Source organism: Haliotis cracherodii, unplaced genomic scaffold, assembly GCF_022045235.1.
Source record: "Haliotis cracherodii isolate W230 unplaced genomic scaffold, xgHalCrac1.p SCAF_8, whole genome shotgun sequence".
NCBI lineage: Eukaryota > Metazoa > Mollusca > Gastropoda > Lepetellida > Haliotidae > Haliotis > Haliotis cracherodii.
The window spans coordinates 14,415,762-14,427,883 of record NW_027266341.1 but is presented as its reverse complement, the minus strand read 5'-3'; the positions used below and the strand labels follow the sequence as shown (position 1 = coordinate 14,427,883).

The window sequence follows — 12,122 nt, the reverse complement described above, 5'->3', positions numbered from 1 at the left end:
GATCTTAGTTCTCGCCATCGCTAAACAAACTTTGTTAAGCGGTAACGAAAACTAAGATTTGATTTTAATGAGATTGTGCTGAACTAGGCTGGAATTCCGGGGCCCGATCGTAGGTGGTTATTAGTTATGTCCCTTCTGAGCCTCTCCTATGGACCAATCCGATTCCATCGCTTGCACTTGTTTCAAACAAAATGGCGGCCCCCAGTGATCTGATAGATAATCAAGATCTATATAGTGATAAAACGTGTCTTACATCGCGAAGAGCATCAAATCACGCGAGCACATTGATTAAAGACATGAAACGGTTTGGAAAATATCTGTTGACAACGAGTTGGCGGTGCACGTGCTTTGCAAATTCTGCAATCGACCGAAATCTGCACGACAGTTAACTGACCGGATGTCGATTTCGTTGCGAAATTTTGATTGGACTATGCATAGACTCGTTAGTCCAGCCAAAATGTAACTCCATGATACCAGCCTAGTTCGGCAAGGGTGGAAACTGGACTTTCATAGTCAGTTAACTCCCTTGCCTCGGGAAGATGATCAACAGGTCCAATGCAGACTGTAGGTATGCTACAAAATGTCTTTGCGCCGTGTTGATCCTTCCACATGTCCAATGTATACATGTCAAGGCTCAGAGTTGTTCATTGCAACAACGCTATACACGAGCATGTTCATTCTATAAGATTTAGAAACATTGTGGAAATTTAGTTACTTGTTTCACATTTCTTTCTATAATGAAGCTGAGATTTAACATGCATGGCAGGTGGCATGTCGCTTGGGGCGTCAGTCAACAATCCTTAATGACAAACGAAGGACACCGTCAGAAAAGACGGTCAGGTCATGCTGTGACCCTTAACTATCTAATAGTACATTTATTGTGGGACGTCAGTGCGCCAACTGTGCAAGACTATAAGGTTTTATTTAATCATTTAACTTCTAACTTTATATTTCCTTATGCTTATAAATTACGTAAATCGGTGTGTACATTTTTTAAACGTATACACGAAAGCTGTATGTCAATACTTTTGTACTCAGTTTTTATGTGGAAAATATTTGAATAGCAATGCTCTTAGCAACTTTGATTAAGATTCATCACTGTAAAGTGAATAGTAGTAGGCAAGCATATACAGTATATATTTCACGTCACAATATATATAATGAATAAATACTCCACGTCCGCAGTCCAAACACGCCCTTGGGCAAGTGTATATACAGTATATATTTCACGTCACAATATATATAATGAATATATACTCGACGTGCGCAATCCAAACATGCCTATGGGCAAGTATGAATACAGTATATATTTCACGTCACAACATAAATAATGAAGATATACTCCGCGTGCGCAGTCCAAACACGCCCTTTGGCAAGTATATATACAGTATATATTTCACGTCACAATATACAATCAATATACATGTATACTTTCGAAACAGGAATGGACAGATGGTTGTCAGTTATTCATTATCTTCAACCAACATTTCAAATGGTTTATATTTGGAATAGATGGAACTATTATTGTTTTATTTTGACAAGTGAACGACTTATTTTGTCTGAAAACGTGTCGCCAGCGGGGTCGTTTGATTTGAGGACGTCCAATAGTCGACCTCATCTACGGTGACACATGACGGTAAGGTGTGGCGTTAAATATTAAACATTATCAAATATTTGAAAAATGCTTAAAAGCTCAGAAAATATGTATAATATGCCAAAGCATGTTACCGAGAACGATGTTCATATTTAAAGCAATAAGATAAACCTTTGACGAGAAAAACAAAATCAGGTAAACAAATATATCCTTGATCAGGGCTCTATAGTTCCTACAATGCCCGTTAGCATGTATTATGCAAGCGATTGATTGTAAATTGTAAAGAAACGTGAACGGAGAGTTACTCGGACTACATTCCTGTCTGTACTAGGAAGGATCGCTCTGAAGGTCGTTACTCTCTGTATAAGATATCCGTTTTTACCACAATGGACCCAGGAAAATTAACGCATGTCACCAGCATATGGTTTTGTAAGGTACGATTGTCCCCTGCAGGGAACGCGACTTCAATAGAGCATTTGCTACACAGTTGTATAAAGTTATACAAGTAGTTTGCATGTGTGGACAAATATAGTCCTTATATCCAACCGTTCAGACACTTAGTCTAGTCGTCACAGCTATACTTGATTACTGTGTGATCATGATATGTCTAGAATCAGATGTGGGGGCAGGGTGGGTGGCTTTATTATTTAAAATAATAAAGCCACCCACCCTGCCCCCACAGGCATATATATATAAAATAAAATAATAAAGTCCACGTTAGTCGATCATCTTCTTTATATCAGTTTCAGACATAGTACTTTCGCTGTCTCATGACAGCTCTTCAGTGTACACCGAGTGAACATTTACCTCATTTTTGTACATATATATATATATATATATATATATATATATATATATATATATATATATATATATATATATATATATATATATACAATAGTTTGTAGGCCCATTTAATTGATCTTTTGGATACAAAATTATTCACGTATATATATATATATATACGTGAATAATTTTGTATCCAAAAGATCAATTAATTGGGCCTACAAATTATTGTTTTCTTAATGAATTCTTCGCATCTTCCTTTTATTTTAAGACATACTCTTACCTATAAGCTGACCCTATTTTTAATTTTTAAAAAACTCCGTGTGTCCACACATGCAGTCTGTTGTTATTAATCACTAAAATATGATAACACAAAGATGAACTTAAACACAAAAAAGGTGTTTTCAAATTCAAATCTTTATTGTAGGAAAGGCCATAGGCCAATAACAATTAAGTGCATTCTATACAGTGTTTGATCATTTTACAATTACATTCACATGTTTCATTTAAATGCATATCTGATATTGAAAGCATATTTCAAATCGTGATAATTGTGATTGTCATAAGGACGAATCTGTTAGATTTTCTCTTCTTGGCGTATCTTAAAACAGTGAATAACATTCATATCTAGTACTAGATCATTACGTATAACTACGTTCTTGGCTGCACATACATTTCTGGTATAAAGTAAGCTTGTATATGTCACAGAAAGTTAGCTTGTATATGTTACAGAAAGTAAGCTTGTATATGTTACAGTCAATGTGTAAAATTTTCATCTGGACAATTCACAAAACGCCTAACTATTTCAGTCAGTTAACAATTATTTTTTTCCATTTATTTTATTATTATAACGAATTCCAAACAATTTTATGTTTAATTTCATCGCCATGTGACTGAAAATGAAACGATTAAAAGAATACGAAAATAAATGTTTATATTTTTCTATTATAGGGGCTATTGTGATGTTTCAGTCAATATCTAAAATGACTTAAATATTTAGGCATTTTGTAAATTGCCTAAGTGAATCACATTTTACACATGGACTGTAACATACATGTCGCAAGCGGCCTAATAGATGTAGAACCTGCACCTACCTATACGAATATGCATAAACACTGCAAGAGTGTGTAGCCCATGCACGCGTTACTAGGGTGATGGAGAATCCGGGTAGTTGGTACCTGTTGGGGTGGATGTGGAGGTCTGTTCTGGTACTCTGTTATTTTCCCCCGACACAAAAACCCACAGCGGGGAACTGCTCGCATCTTAAACTCTCGGGCCAAAGAAATCCGAATTTGAACACGAGGCCCTCACACCACCAGCACGTGCCCCTCTGTCGATTACGGCGGTGCACTCCAGAACAAACACTGTACACAAAAATAATTTCAGCTGCTGGCTGCACGAAACTTTGACAAGGGGGATAAACCTGTGAAGTTCTAGACCTGCATCCTCCTGGGCTTAGTGGTTCAACAAGTTCGGCATGATTGTTGCGTTATACTGAATGTCCTGACAGAGAGGGATGGTTGTAGGTTCGCAAGTGCTCGGAGCTTTCCGGTCTGTCCTGACATGTGATTACTGACAGTCAACCTGGCCTCCATGTTTCAACATACAACATACAATGAACACACAATGCCATTTAGAAAGTGGTCAAACGCAACAAATGTTATATTTGGGATAAGACTTTCTGAGTAAAGTACAGATTCTATTACTTTTGGGGGATTGAGTCCCGTCCGGGATTCGAACCCACACTGCCAGAGTGTGGCACCTAATCGCCAGCACACGAAGTCAGCGATCTAACCCACTCAGACACCGAAGCTTCCACAAAAATGAAAGTCCGACATCTGGTTGTCTAGATCACGTACTATGTGTACCCTTCTGACAAGTGTAAATTGGCACGGCTCCCATGGCCTAAAGATATGAACACACAATGCCATTAAGAAAGTGGTCAAATGTAACACATGTTATATTTGGGATAACACTTTCTGAGTAAAGTACAGATTCTCGTACAACATACAAGCAAGACAATCAACAGTGTCTTCAAAGATCGGAACATCCCCATTTTTGAAAGTATACATCGGTATTCGGGTAAACACGATAGTCCGGTCAATATAGTGTCAAATCCTACCAAACCCACCACAAATTGCAACAGAAATTATTTCTCCTGTTTCATGAACAGAAAACATCCCCTTACAACATAGTAAAAATCTAGGAAAATCTAAGTTGGGGAAAATTGTTTAGTTTGGGTATGATCTTTAGTGGTAAATCAATACAAAATACAAAAAAAATGAAAAAAATGAATGTTTCATTTTTTGTTTAACCATATCATATTACATATCAAATGAAAGCTTGTGTCACAAGCAGTCCTTTTGTATCTATAGTTTGTATCTAATCTGCATAAAACTAATGTAATCTGCCTTTGGAAAAAAATAGCGAAAAACACATATATTCACATTTAATCATATATATAGTTTTTGTTTGTCTTAACTATATTTATTCAATAATATTAACAATTGTTTATTTGTTTGAAAATCTTCATATTGAAAAAATATAAATATAAAAAGTTATATGTCAAGTAAAGGTCATAAATAAATTTTGACAAATATAAGTTTTCCGACAAGTAGCACATCGGCGGCCATGTTTACCTAGGAGACAGGCTAACAAGGTCATCACCCAGCACATATTTGGCACCATTCTGTCGTTTTCATGTCCAGCAGGTATGTACCCATAAGTAGTTTACAAGATAAACTATCATGGATATCATAAACAAATGAAATTCTGTATAAAATGTACTCAATCATGAAATATATCAAGATAAAGAGTCCTCTGTTTGTAAATGTTTCCTGCCAAACTTTTTTACCTAAGTACTATGTACCTAACAACAAGGTCCACTTGAGTGATTAACCTGGAACCTTGAACCGAAAGGTATTTTTTATATTTTTTATAGTAATCCTTTGCATTTGAAATTTTGTAAAGTACTTTACAAATTACATTTTCTGGTAACATTAATTATCTTATGTACCTTGTGAAGTTAGAAAATGGTTAGGACTGGAACATCATGCCAATGTTAACGTAAATGAACATGGACCTGGCACCTAAAATTTAATTAGACAATTACAACAGTTACATTGTTTCTCATACCTGATTGGAATGTTTCTGAACTTATAATGATATTTGTATTTAATAAGATCCTACTACTTGCAGGTTGTGTACTCCATGGATAAGTGTCCTCTCTGTCAAGACAATTTTACAGATGACAAGGAAACTGTTATTTTGGGAGAGAAAGGAAGTCGCGGAGTAAACAAAGCTAGTTCAGCCCGCTGTGACTCAGTATACGTTCAGGCAGGTCAAACTGTGCATACAAAATGTAGGAGTAATTATTGCAATCCAAATTATATTGCAAGCAGCAAAAAACCTGAAAAATTAAATTCTCACAATTTGTCAAGAACACGTTCTCAAGAACCTACTTTCTCTTTCAAAACAAACTGTTTGTTTTGTGGAAGATCTGCAAAGTATTCCAGAAAGAGGAAGATTGTAGATGTGTTTCCTGTGAGAACTAAAGAATTTGGAGACAAGATTAGAAGTACATGCTTGACAAGAGAGGACAGTTGGAGTGAGAAAATATTTTCGAGATTAGAGTTTGCACAAGATCTCCATGCTGTCGATGCTATATATCATCAAACATGCAGTGTCAACTTCAGGACAAACAAAGATATCCCCCGTCAATTTTCCCATGAAAATGATACACCGAAAAAACTAAAGTTAGGAAGACAACATGATTTGAAAAAGAAGGACGCTTTCTTGAAGACAGCTGAATACCTAGAACAAGTTGATGATGAACAGGTCTCAGTTCAAGATCTCATAATGAAGATGCAAGAGTTTCAAGGTGATACTGATGCCTATGGATTTACCTACATGAAACAACAACTACTAGAGTATTTTGGTGACAGAGTTTTTATAACGGAAATAAATGGGAAACCAAATGTTATCACACTCAGAACAACAGCATCAAAGATATTACAAGAACATTATCAAAAGCCAAGAAGTGAAGATCCTGAAAAGGAAAAGATGAGACTGTTACAAACAGCATCTAAACTAATAAAGAATGACATCAAATCTATGAATGTCCAAACCAACACATATCCCACACCAGACGAGCTTTCTAACATTTTGGGCAATGAAGAATATCTTCCCTCATCATTGAAACTTCTTCTACAAACCCTCTTTGTTGGAAAAGATATCAACTTGAAACTGGCCTCTATTGGACAGGCTATTGCCCAAGCTGTAAGACCACGTCTTCTTAGAGCCCCCCTTCAAATCGGCTTAGCAATACAGCTGCATCATCACTTTGCCTCTAAATATCTGATTGACACCCTTTCAAGTCTTGGATTTTGCAGCTCTTACTCCGAGGTAAAGAAGTTTGAATACTCTTCTGCTGTGAACCAGGGTATTGACCTACCAAACATAACATCTGGCAGATTTGTACAATTTGTTGCTGACAACGTCGATCATAATGTCAGGACACTAGACGGCCGTAACACATTCCACGGGATGGGCATCATAGCAACCATAACACCAGGAACCAAACACCAACAACCTATTCCAAGAACAGAAGTTGCAGCTGATGATTTAGCTGCAATTGGAAAGATTAGGATTAATTTCTACAAACAACCATTTGAAATGAGATCAGAGCTGAAATACACCCAGCTTCCAGAATTTGCTGCCTACGATCCAACATCATCAGTTGATTTGTTATGGAAGACTGTCTGGCTTCTTAGGCCCTCCCGACCAGCCTGGTCTGGAATGATGCAGGCAGTTCACAAGGGATCATATCCTGGACAGGCATCCGTTGTATTTCTGCCAATGATTGACATGGATCCAACTGACTTGACATGTATATATTCAACACTGCTATTTGTGTGTGACCAAGCAAGGAAGTATGACATTACACCTGTCCTTACCTTTGATCAACCACTGTGGTGGAAAGCTATGATGATTATTCACAGAGAGCCATATACAAGTGACTTACAGGGAATTGTCCTGAGACTTGGTGGCCTGCACACAGAGATGAGCTTCTTAGGTTGCATTGGCCATTTGATGTCAGGATCCGGACTCTTTGAGCTGCTGGACGTCATCTATGCAACCAATGCAGTAACGTACATCCTTTCAGGAAAGGCAATAGCAAGAGCTGTTAGAGCACATCTCCTTGTAGAAACCAGTGTAAATGCTTTGCTGTTAGCCAAGGTTTTTCAAGTTTCACCAAACAAATCTGAACAGAGGTTGGAAGGACAAGTCCAAGCAGTCATGAGAGAACCAGTGGAGGGAGTGACTGAGGAACCAGTGGAGGGAATGACTGAGGAACCAGTGGAGGGAATGACTGAGGAACCAGTGGAGGGAGTGACAGAGGAACCAGTGGAGGGAGTGACAGAGGAACACCCAGATTGCTCACCTGACAATGAAGATCTGACCGAAGTATGTACTCTATTTGATGATTTGATCAGAGGAACTATTTCTACTGATGACATTAGCTCATCCGAAGCATTGTCAAGAGTTGTCGACAGACTTCAAACAATGAAGGACGCCATGAAGAACTTGAGAACAGCAAAGCTGTGGATGCAATACATGGAAATGGTGGATATCCTAAGGAGTTTCATTCGAGGTGAGAGAACTGGCAATTGGAATCTCCATCTCAAATCCTTATCACATATGCTACCATACTTTGCTGCTTCTGGGCACAATCTTTATGCAAAGTCTGTTCATATATACCTACAGATGATGGCACAACTTCCAGAAATGCATCCTGAAGTTCACAAGATGTTTGAGGATGGTCACCACGTTGTTCGACGATCTGATCGATTCTGGGGAGGCCTATCCTCTGATCTAGTTATCGAGCAAGTCCTCATGAGAAGTTTAAAAACAAATGGTGGACTAACAAGAGGAACTGGAATGAACGAGACACAACGTCTTGTATGGTTGATGTCCATGCCTGCTCGAACAGAGATAAACAATGCAATGCAAGAGTTGACTCAGGTTGAAAACAGAAGTAGTGAACAACATACAGATATGACCAGGGGGAGGATTCACAGAAATACATCAGATGTAAGAAAACTAGTAGACTACCTCACTGATCGAGACCCATTTCATGAAGACCCTGTCCTCAGAAATATTGCCAATGGCATCACAGCTAATAACTCAGTAAACGCAGATGAAGCACAAAGTGTTGGATCGATGATCTTGAATTCAATGTCTGGCAAAAATGTATCTGACTTTTCATTCAAGAAATCCAATCAAGCTGTGACATTAAATTGCAAACCATCTGTTGAAGATGAGGAAATTGCAGAGTCTGTTGACCCTCGACTCTTGTTCCAGAGACTAGTTACAGCAGCTGGTGATACATCAGGAAACTTGAAGGAACTTATGAAGTATGAACTGTGTACATATCCAACTTCTTTGTTTGACTCCACTGTTCTACTGAAGCAAGCTAATAAATCACTTCTCTCTAATGCCATCTGGGAAATGCTTGATGTCAGGAACACGGTGGCGATTCCAAAAGAAGTTCGGTATGTTCTTGATGGTGGATCACTACTGCAGCGTTTACCATGGCCTCGTGGAATCACTTACAATGATGTATGTGGCATGTACTGCAATTATGTAACCAGTCATTATGGCATGCCAACAATTGTCTTTGATGGCTACAACGAGAACCCTGCAACAAAGGATATGACACATCTGAGGAGAACCGGGGGTGTAGTTGGCGCAACTGTAATGTTTGAGGGTGACATGATCATTCAGTCCAAGAAAGAACAATTCCTTACGAACGCCAAGAACAAACAAAGATTTCTCAATCTCCTTAGTGACAAAATGAAAGAAACAGGATGCACAACTGTCCATGCAGAAGAAGATGCAGATGTTCTCATTGCAAAAACAGCTGTGGAGCAAGCACAGACATCACCAATTGTAGTGATTGGAGAAGACACTGATCTTATTGTCCTGCTATGTTACCATGCAAGAGAAGAATCACATGACATTTTCTTTCATTCTTCACCAAAGTCAAATTCAAGAAAACCAATGAAGATATGGGACATTAATGCAACAAGGAGAAAACTTGGCCACAGTGTAACCCAGCATTTGTTATTTATTCATGCCATACTGGGTTGTGACACAACATCTAGAATTCACAGCATAGGGAAAGCAGTATCGTTGAAAAAATTTCAGTCAAGCCCTGACTTCAGAGAGTATGCTAAGATGTTTGACAAGCCAGAGCAGGATATCACCAGAGAACAGATAATAATATCTGGAGAAAAGGCTCTCTTGTGCCTTTACAAGGTGAAGATCTAAATGACCTAAGATACCGTCGGTTTTGTGAGAAGGTCGCATCAAGTATGACTTACGTCACCCCTCAAAGCTTACCCCCAACATCAGCTGCTGCAAAATTTCACAGCATGAGGGTCTATCACCAGGTGCAGCAATGGAAAGCAGTGGATGAAGTTGCAGCAGAAGAATGGGGTTGGAAAGTTATTGATGGAAGAATGATTCCTCAGCTGACAGATATACCAGCAGCTCCCAAAGAACTACTCACCATAATCAAATGCAACTGTAAAACAAGCATGTGTGGTTCAAACCAGTGTAGCTGTAGGCGTCACGGATTGCAGTGTTCTTCACTGTGTGGCGAATGTCGTGGCATGTCTTGTTTGAACTGCCAACAGCCTGAGGCTTTTGAAGATAGTGAACTGTGATTAATACATGTGTTTACCTTAACTATACATGTGTGTGTGCTATGCTGACAACTTGATGGGATGTATCCGTCAGCATATGACCGTTTCTTGCTGTTTGTGACAAGAGTTATTGAAAGCTGAAAACAGATTTTTGCTGATTTCTATCAAACAAAACAAGATAGATTATGAAAAGGTATAGCATAATGAAGCCTGTATTAGTAGCTTTTATTTGATATGTTACACAGTTAACATTGAATAATTTTAAAAAAATCAAATATTTATAATATTTGTATGAAAATACTAGTTAACGCCATAGTAAAGATGACTGAATTTGAAAATGTTCCCCCACTTAGATTTTTCTAGATTTTTGATATGATGTTAAGGAAGGCTTGTTACATATGAATCAACTAAAAACATTTCTGTTGCAATTTGTGGTGGGTCTATAGTTATTTTGACCAGTTTGGCGTTGGTTTGTTCAATGTTTCACAGCCGTCTATTCATGGCAGTCGTAACATCTTGCACACGTTACACATGATACTCGGTCAAAAGTAGTTACATGTAGTTTGTAATGTACGAAACGCACGCACGCACGCACGCACGCACGCACGCACGCACGCACGCACGCACGCACGCACGCACGCACGCACGCACGCACGCACGCACATCTAGCCTAACTCTAGCTGCGGTGCGGTTGTCCTGGATCACCTAGCCTAACTCTAGGTTCATTCACGTCTTTTGAAAATACAAGTATCTTCATTGATTGGTCCTGTTCTGTTTTTTGAACAAACAGTGTTAGTTGATAACGTTTCCTAGGTAATCATGTTTATGTTGGGTTGGGTTTTTCCCAAGTAAAGGTAAATGATGCTGAAATGGTATTTCTGTTTCAGTCATATCACAGTGGGGGAAGTGGCATCAATAACCGCGTTCAAGACTACAACACAGTGACTTGCATGGTATGGCCTCTTGAAATGGAAGATTTTAGATGATTTTTAAAAAATAAGTGTTACAGGCATACTGTATCTCGTGTACGTGTCTCCGTGTAAAAGATCATGACTTTGCTCACGAAATACTGTGATGATATTGCGCTCGAGACTTTTTATCGAGGCTGAACGTTGTTTTCAAGCAGATGGAGGCTGAGTTGTTTATCAAATGGTCCGTACGCGTACGAGCTACTATCATTGCCACATACTATCATTGTACTATCATGTATTTAAGATTGTGAATAACACCTTCACAGCTCCACGCCCTGAGGTTCTCCGTCGCACTAAGCGGGCCCTACCAACAAGATCGTGTAAGATGTTCTACGTGCGAAATGTAGCATTTTACAGACGCTTCCTATAGCTCACTCGTTCAACCTCATCCTGGTCGAAATGTTCTAATGCTACAGATAACGTTTCTTTTCAGCGACAAATTATATAATCAGCGACAAATTACATACACGAAAAGAGATGATATGAAGTAAAATGTTGGATACTTCTTACTGAAATATGACAAAAAATTAGTACATGTACTTTATCTTGTACCCATAAAAATATAGTATTTGTGTGTGTTTCAGGTGGTGAACTTCTAACTAACATACTTCAGCTCTCGTCCTTGATCAAAGCATTGCACTACATATCCTGAAAACATATTTCATTTTGTGGCTTTAAATCCGATTATGTATACTATACAACTTTGTTTGTACATATTTTATTTTGTGCTTCCTTTGTGTGCATTTGTTGACATATCTTGATAAATAGATCACCCACAGGTTGTCAAGGAAATCACGTTCACGGCATGCTCAGCTGTCATTGCAGGCGATTAAGGTAAAATACGTGACCGCGCGCGCGTGCGTGCGTGTGTGTGTGTGTGTGTGTAATACTATATTAGGGACATTCAAATGGCAGTTTCTTATTAGTCTCTGGTTAACACTTTAGAATATGTTATACACATATGTGTGCATGTTGATACATTATACATATGTATGTGTGTAAATAGATATTTATTATTTGCCCGTGAAGAGATCACCTGTTTAATAAACATACAGCTGTATT

General features: G+C 38.4%; 1 long non-coding RNA gene across 1 annotated transcript; it reads left to right on the top strand.

Annotated features, from left to right (window-relative positions):
• The first annotated feature begins 458 nt into the window (after positions 1-458).
• LOC139449473 (uncharacterized) lies at positions 459-11,891 on the top strand. Its single transcript, XR_011652180.1, has 3 exons — positions 459-512; positions 10,977-11,042; positions 11,840-11,891. It is a non-coding gene; the product is annotated as an uncharacterized lncRNA (long non-coding RNA).
• The last annotated feature ends 231 nt before the right edge of the window (positions 11,892-12,122 follow it).